The sequence below is a fragment of the Agelaius phoeniceus genome, chromosome 1 (genome assembly GCF_051311805.1).
Source record: "Agelaius phoeniceus isolate bAgePho1 chromosome 1, bAgePho1.hap1, whole genome shotgun sequence".
In the NCBI taxonomy this organism is placed as follows: Eukaryota; Metazoa; Chordata; class Aves; order Passeriformes; family Icteridae; genus Agelaius; species Agelaius phoeniceus.
The window spans coordinates 147,088,743-147,097,797 of record NC_135265.1 but is presented as its reverse complement, the minus strand read 5'-3'; positions in this window follow the sequence as shown (position 1 = coordinate 147,097,797).

Genomic DNA, 9,055 nt, shown 5'->3' with positions numbered 1-9,055 from the left:
CCAACCACATAATTTCCACCTCATTTTCTCCCCTCATCCTGCTAAGAAGGAGTGAAAGAGCAGCTTGATGGGCCCTTGCTGGCCAGCCAAGCTCAATCTACCACATGTGCTCAGCTGATGACAGGGGAGCATCTGATGTAATTCATGGCATTAGTAATAAAGCTTTGGGATAGATGGTCAACAAAAAAATACTATAATGTAACCACAAAATTCAGTGATATGCCTCATAGCAGGGTGTAATAGTTGCTACCCAACAGAGATGGAACACAAAATAGCTCCTTTCAGATTGTGATTTATATCACTAAAATAGAAATCCAATTTACACGAGCAACTGGCATCAACATGTACAGGCAGGTTCAACACTCAAACCAATCTCATTAAGCAGAAGAAAGGGCCTAAATTAGTGAATTTATTAAAAACATAGAAATCAGAAATCATGGACTAATTAGGAGAAAAGAGAACTCTCAAGGCAGCAGTAACAGAGAATAGGCTCTATGAACTGAATATGAAAGAGGATGATATTTGGGAAACAAAGCAAACATCCTCCTGGGCCATGTTAGCAGGGCTGCTCTAAGTCAGACATAGGAGGTAAACTTTGCCCTTCATTTATGCCTTTGAGTAACAAACCCAGAGGACCCTTCAGCACCTCTGACTTCCAGATTTCAGTGCCAGCTTTGGATACCAGAAGATAAAAAATATGTAAAGAAAACAGAGTAAAAAACTGTGATGCTGGCAAGCCCTTTAAGCAACAGGACTTATGAGGAAATATTTTAAAAATAAAGTTGTTGTGCTTTTCTGTACTAAAAGGGGAAAAGAACCAGTAGAAACATCACAGAAACACACAGAGAAGGAAAGCCTGAAAACTGCTGGCCTTCCTGTACTTGGAAATGTTATCAAGAATGTTACATATTAGAAGGAAAGCTTGTTCTCTAAGTGCCCTTAGCCTATGATAAGAAAGAACTAGCAAGAAGAAAAAATGAAAAATAATTTCTTAAATTAATGTATCTCAGAAGAACCTAGAGAAGCCCCAAATTCTATTTCTGGAGGATTTTGAAAGAGATGAAAAAGTGTTGATAAGCAATGGTTACATTTAATTGACCCTTGTTCCAAAGAGGCACAGATTCCCATTCTGAGTTCTCTTCAACTCTAGTTTTCTATAATATGATATGAAAATACATGTTCTTTCCACTAAGAGCTGCTGGCAGCATTCTCACTTTAGAGGGAAAAAAAAGTAGTATTTGGAACTGCTGTGAATTTCTTTCCAAGTCTGGTTTCCTGTCAATAGACTAAAGCCTTGATTTTTACTCAAAGCGCCAGGGCTAGTAGCCTGTTTTTTTCAAATGTTTACAGTAAGTCAGTACTTCCAGTAGTGTTTCCATCTAGTATCTTTTTAAAATCCCTTTTTATGCAGCACTACATTGCTTTTGGTACTTTTTCTTTTTTCTGAAGTCTTTTACTGTTGAAATGGTCACAAAAAGAAGAAACCGCTTGAGCTTCCCTAATCCTCTTTCTATAGGAAGTTGGATGAAAACCTTCTTTCAGTCCCTTAAAGGGTCACATCCCATTTTCCAGGATGTCTGAGCCTCCCTTCTCCACATGTTCTGGTGATGTTTATGCTGTTTTCCTTCTTGAAACATTTACACCATTAATAAACTGGTCACAATGCAATAATTAAATATTTGCACTATGAGGAGGTTGAGCACAATAGAATAAGCAGGAAAAATCATATTCAGCTTCCAGAGTTACTAGTGTTTTGTCTATTTAGCATAGTGATGTATGCCCATGTTGCCCAGAGCCCTTGCCAGCTGGGCTACCCACTTCCCCAGTGGAGCTTCCTGGACTTAAAATCATCCTAACTGCAGGTCAAGTTTCTGAAACCCAGCAGCTCTGCCATGTGTTTATCCTTTAAGTGAGAAACAGTCTAAAGATGATGAAGTTGACTTTTACCTCAGCTACCAGATTCCTCCCACCCCTTTTTTATTCATGCTTTCTGCTACTACATCCCTCCCTCTTATGACCAGAAAAACAGGAATCTGTTCCCATTCAAAAAAGGATTGAACAAAGAACATTACAATGCCCAGGTTTTCCTCTTAACTGAAAGCACCTCAAATCTTTGCTCAATCAGTCAGACTGGGATAGATATGCTGTTCCTTTTCCACTTTTATAAACAAACCTCCTATATTAAGGAACTGATTAAAGCATTTAAACAGAAACACACATCAATGGCTACAATGAATAATTATTGTTATTTAACTGCAGGAAGGACTTCGAGTGTCATAACACAAGTGAGTGTTTATGAGAAAGAGATGTTTTAAAATAGTGGTTAATCCTAACCTTAAATATTTACCAGACCTGCAGGCTCAGTATCTCACTCCGTGCCCTGGCTCAGCCTTTCTGCAGTATCAGGGAACATAGGAACTGAGGCCCCTTCAGATTATTCCAGGGAGGTTTGACACTTGGCCAGGAAAAGTCCTGAGTACATAACAGAACTGCTGGATGTTGGCAGTGGGCACACAGACAATGTGGCTCTAAAAATGTCTAGTTCAGTACACTGCAGCTGCTGGGGGAAAAGGGACACTTCCCCTTTTGGTGAGAAAAGTTCTGCTTTGACAAACTTTTAACAAGAGGCACTGGCAGCACCCAGGGCACATTTGGTACCAGCAGTTATCACGAGACATTGTTTGGGCTTTTTTCCTGCTTGGGGTTTTAGTGTGTTGCTGGTTCTGTGTGGTGACCCAGGCAGAGAACACAAGTTACCCTGCAGCACTGACAGTGGCTGGTCCCCAAGAGCTGGACACTACTGTAAAGCCACTTAGATATAGGTGAGGATCCATTTTCCACAGCACCTTCCCTAGACCAGAAATTCTCATAACCTACTCTTGCAAATTTGCCTGAAGGAGGGTCCAAACCAAGGATGTGGATTGTCCCATCTAGAAAAAGCCCTGAAGGACTTTATCATGAGGCAGATAGGATTACAAATCTCGTCCTTTGAGGATAGAACCCACCAGATTCCTCCATCACCTGAGTGTTTATCACTCAAGCTTGTGAGTGATAAACCTGAGCTCTTGCCTGAGGTTATGGAGAGGTGGTAGATCAGACCTGGATGGGCCTCCTGCAGGTATCTCAGGAATTCTTTGGGACCCTTTCTGGAAAACCATTGTACACACAGAGAAGGAACAGATGTGGTCTGGCTTTCATGTCTGCATCTGGACCTCTCAGCATGGCCAAGACCAGGATTAGGCTAAAACCTGATGAAAGCCAATCAATAATGGGTCTCAGGCAGCTCAAGTCTGCTTTCAGCCTTTGTCTTGAGTTTCTAATAGTGGCAGACAGAAAGGTCTAGAAAATCTCCTTTCACCATTGAGAATAAACAGCTGTAAAGCATCTTCACAGCTGCCCAGGGATGTGGGGCAAGAGCTGTTCCTTCTCCCTGCCTGCATCAAATGCTACAGAAAGAACACAACATTAAGTTTGGCTTCTGTGGGCTTTTCTGTTCTGGAACTAATGACAGTGATAACCCAGCAGGAAGCATCAGATATGGCATATCTGGTTTTGCAGTCAAAACAATCTAGGTAAAGTTTTTTTTATTATTTCCATGCTACCTTACAATAATTTTTAAAGCATGTTCCCAATTTTACTGTAATTCCCAGTTTAAAATACTGCTGCAGATGGATCATTATGATTTTCAAACTGTATTAACTAGTTATGGTCAAGGCTTCCTTTCTCAGTTAAGAATTGTTTCTAACAAGATGGCTTTGAAATTCTGTCCAAATATAGCTTGAGATATCATGTCTGAAAATTGACAGTAAAAACTGCAACAGATTTTTGCCCTCTTTTAAACTCTGATAATTTTTAAAGAGCTTCTTCTGAGATATAAATAACCTACGATGTGTGGAACAAACAAAGCCATAAATGAATTCCATCAGGGAAAGCACACTAACAGGAAATCTTACAGTCACTAACAAATATTCTTAATTATTCCCTTATCAGTTTGCTCAGGATCTTTCAGCGCTGAAAGGACACACAGTGGGGTACAGGCAGACTTTTCAGATACAGGGCCTTTAAGCATGAACCGTTTTGTTTCAGAATGTTCACATTACTCTCCCAGGGTGATGTTGTATTAATCATCCTGCTCAGATCCCTGCTCTCTCTGCTCAGATGTGTCCAAGCTCCATGATCCATGGTTATTGTATTTGCTGGGTGCCCCAAGGAAGGGAGGAATGATGCATTTGACTCCATGTTCTCAGAAGGCTAATTTATTATTTTATGATACTATATTATATTAAGGAATACTATACTATACTAACTAAAGAATACAGAAAGGATACTTACTCAATGCTAAAAAGCTAATAAAGAAAACTTGTGACTCTCTCCAGAGTCCCAACACAGCTTGGCCCTGATTGGCCATTGAGTGAAAACAACTCACCAGAAACCAATGAAACAATCACCTGTGGGTAAACAATCTCCAGACACATTCCACATGAGCAAAACAGAGGAGAAGCAAATGAGATAAGAATTGTTTTTCTTTTTCTCCGAGGCTTCTCAGCATCCCAAGAGAAAAATCCTGGGCGAAGGGATTTTTCAGAAAATGTGAATGCCACACACGGTGCTGTTTGCTGGGATGGATTCTCCCTTTCTGCAAGGCTGCCCAGTGCCACAGACCATGTGTGGGTGGATTACAACACTCAGGCCTTTACCCAAAGCGTGCCTACGTGCACTCAGAATCTGCTCATCCCACAACACTAATATTTGTGCTAGCTCCAGTACTTGGAATTACCAACAACCTCAAAGTATTCTGGTCTTATATTCTGGCCTTGGCTCTCAAGCAGAAAAGGATAGGGAATTTCCTCACCACTTCAATAGTAATGCCACAAAATGTCTCTCAAGATTAATTTTTAGTAAAATAACCTTAACTTAGTGAATTAACCTTAATTGAACAAATTAGCCTCAACTTAGTAAACCAACCTTATCCTAACCTTAGCTCTACCAAGCAATGTAACACCAAAATTAATGAATAATAATTAGCCACGTTTGTAAAGCTTTGCTACGCGCTATTAAACAGCTGTGGCCTTGCATCCACATTTATGTTATGGCTCGGCTCTGGGTGATGAAAAGCTAAATTCAATGCTCAGCCATGCTGGGAGACACTTGGAGAGTTCAGTGAGGTAACAGGGATCAACACACACTTCCTGAAAAGATGTTTTTTTCATTTGGCACCACAGGTGATCAGCCCACTGCAGTGAGGACCTGCAAGAAGCAGCAGGAGTAACTCACTACAGACTGTGGGAGCTCCTGCCCCCAGGCTGTGATCACTGCTGGGCATCACCTGCTGTGAAATGAGATGTGAATTAAAGAGAAATGATGTGTCTAAATACTGGATCTTCCACCAGGGCCCTTTAGGATACAAGCTATAAGGACTGTGCTTCATAGAAAATAAATACAAGTAGCCCTTTAAGATGCATTTTTTCCAGCTGCTGTTAACACTGCTTTGGTTGTTCCTTCTTACTCTGCTCGGCCTGTACTTTTTGTAAGTAAGGCAGGCCTTAGGATTTTCCTATCTCTGTTCATTGGATACCCTCCAACACAGCCCTGAAAGTTCCCAGTTTTTGTGACATCCTTGTCCTCAGCATTTTCATCAGAATTCCTTCCTGCTCCAGCTGGTGCTCCGCAGTTTGATGCCTCTGAATCAGGTTTTATTTACAGTGAGCTCTTACCTTTCCAGTGACCACTGGAGCTGGAAAAAGGCAGGGCAGCTGCCTCCCAACAATAACTTTAACCAATGTTTTCTCATCTAAAGCCCATCCTTAGCAGTAGTTCTGCGGTGTTGACCCCCTATTTGTTCAAAAAAGAAATATGATGTTTACAGGTTTTAAATGACATTGACCTGCTCACATCGACCCTCAGATGTTTGCTCTATTAGATATTTGTTTTGAACATTAAGAAGTGGGTCAGAAAGAACCATATTTCTTCCAAAATTAACAGAGACCTTATGCCTCTGATTTTTGCCTTGGTTTTTTAAACTCTAAGCCTTCCTCCCATATCCAGAGGACATGCTGTACAGTAGAATTTCTGTCCAGAAACTGCTTATTTTTCCAAGTAGGTGGAGCCTCCAGAGTTCACCTTTTTAAGCACTCTTGGCACCCTTCACTGTTGACTCTGTTTTGCAGTGGAGATCCCAGCACTGCTGTGATCTACTCCATGCACTCCTTTCCTTTGGGCCTGCTCCTTCCACTGAGCAGAACTTATTTTGGTTTCCTTTAGCTTTTTGTTACTGTCTTAAACATCAGATTTATCTCAGCCTCCCAAGCCATGGTTTGTGTCTGTTTCCCCTTTATATTCTCTGCCACTACCAAAAAGGGTTTGTCTTCATCATCCCTCCAGTTTCCTCTCACCCAGATGCAGGCTGCTGCTCCACCATCCTGTGTCTCCTCTTCCAGGACAAACAAGCTCAGCTCCCTGACCTTCTCCTTGAAGATCTTCTGCCCTTCCATAACTATCTTTGCAGCCCTTTGATGAGCTTTTAAAGTTCTTGACATCCTTGTAGGTCCAAAACTGGTCTCACCAGGGATGAATAAATGAGGCAATAATTTCCCTAAATCTGCTTCTCCTGGTATAGCTCCATGTGCTGTTTGCACCACCTGTAATGAGAGCAGATTATTTCCTCTTCCTTTACACATTTTGGCACCCAGATTCCCTTTTATAAAGTCTCAGCCATTCAGTTCCCAGCCTGTGCTGATGTGTGGGGTTATTCCACCCCAGCACAGAGCCTGCAACTTCTCTCTGCTGAATTTCAGGAAGTTCTTGGTACAGTTTTCATGTTTCTTAAAATCCTTCTGGGTTAAAGCTTTGTCACTTGGGATCAATCATTTTCCCTCACTAAGCATCATCTGGAATTTGCTGCAGGGTGCACACCCCTTGTCTCATCATCCAAATCACTGATGAAGACATTGAAAAATCCTGGATGCCCTTGATACTCCATTTGTTACTGGCCTTCAGCTGGATGTTAAGCCACTGATTATGACACACTTTAGGCCTGGCATCACAGCCATTTTTCAAGCACACTCATGCATCCTTCAATACTTTCTCAACTTGAAAATAAGAATGCTGTGGGTGAGAGTGTCAAAAATGTTACCTGAGACAGGATATATTCTCCATTGTCTCTTTATTCACATAGCCAGTCTCTCCAATGGCTGTCCTTTTTCCAAGGACAAATGTCAGGAACTTCCCATAAATAACAGGAGGCTTTGCTGATGGCAGACATCAACCTGGCAATCATCACTCATCTTTGATGGTTTCACCAGCTGGATGGTTCCTACAGCAAGGAACCTCTCTCCTTCTTTTGGCCTTAGGCTGAGGAAAGCTTTCCTGGAAGTATCCTGATTTGGATTGCAAACGTCTCTATTCTGTGGTATCTTGAGAAATTCTTCATTTTTCTTTTACAATTTGTTTTCTGATAAAAATACAGCAGTTATGTTTTATTTATGGCAGTGTCTGTATTCTGTTAAAAAAAAAAAACTTATCAGAGTTGTTCTTGAGTTAACTGAAAGCTGTTAAACATATCAAACATTTCAGTTGCTGTGAGAAATGAGACTACTGCCTTCCTTTTGGCACCCAATTTCAGGCAGATGGAAGCTGAAATGCTGCTGAAATTTCCCAGTGTTTTCCACCTATCCAGAAGTTTCCAGCAGAGGTGGAGTTTCACCTGCTGCAATTCTTCATTAGCAAGAAGTTTTTGAGGACTTGAGAGATTTTCAGGGGCTGTTCTCTGCTCAGTGTTTAACTCCAGGTGGATGCATGTGATAACAAAACCCACAGAGGAGCCTGCTCAGTTCTTCTGGATGTGTAGGCTAAAAGGGACAGGGTGTGAGCTCGAAACCCTTGCTTTCCCACATGCTGAATTTCTGTTTTGCTCCCTGACTCTGGGCTGCCCAGGAGCTGCCAGCACTTTGTAGATGACCACACTCCAGCCCACACAGCCTCCCAAGGCTGTCCCATCCTCCTGCAGAGCCTCATCCATACCCCGGGGGATGCAACACACCCTTTCAGCTTCAGGCCATAAATACATCACTCTTGTGGGTTGCAACACCACCCTTAGGTTTTTTTCAGAGCCTTTGTACTCAAAAACACAGCACAGAAAAGAAGATAAATCTTAGGACCCGAAGGGACACCACTTGCAGCACAGAAGGGAGCCAGGGCCAAGTGCCACACAACTTGTGGGGTCAGTCTGACACAGAGGGATCACCCAAAGACTGAAGCCAGGCCACGTCACTTGGGGTCAGGGCCAGACACTGGGGCTGCCCATTTTATATTTAGCAGAATGGACACAGCATCTGTTTGAGAGGCAGCTTGTACAGGCCAAAACTTAACACCAAAGTGGGATTTTTTTGTAACTCTTTTGCTCTGCTAATCTGAAACAGATTTACCATGCCTTGTTTAATAGGGAACAGCCTCTAAAGCTATTAAATGAAGGAATTGCTGATTTAGAGCTGGCTCTTTGATTCTGAGCAACTGTTTTGAAATGGCTGGCAAAAAGAGCATGTCCAGTGTTGCTGCAAGGGCTGCAATCAGCTTACCTATTGCTCTCTTCTGCTGTCCCTACTCCCTTCATTACTTGGTCCTAAGGCTACACCCAGTATTTGTCAAAAAAAGACTTTTAAACATATTACAATCAGAAACTGCTGTTGTATCCTACCCATGTCCTCTCTGGCATCTTCTTCCTCGAAACTTTTGTATGAAGCCATTCAACCCTTGTCTCCTCTACCTGGACAGAAATCAGGGGAGAAACCTGAAGCATCTGTTTGATAGGTGTTTGTGTTTTATGCCCAGGAGTCCAAGAGCAGGAATGTGGTCCCAGTCCTGTTGGTGTGGTCAGCTCTGAGTATAAAATGCCAACCAACAATATCACTTTGTGTCTCCTTGATTCTGTGTTCAAAGCTCTAAGACCAGCATTTATGACCAACAACCTCAGAAAAAAGCAGCAGCCATCTAACTACTCACAAGTGACACATGTCATTTAGGGTCTTGAAGGACAAGACTTTCTTTGAGTGAATTGCTC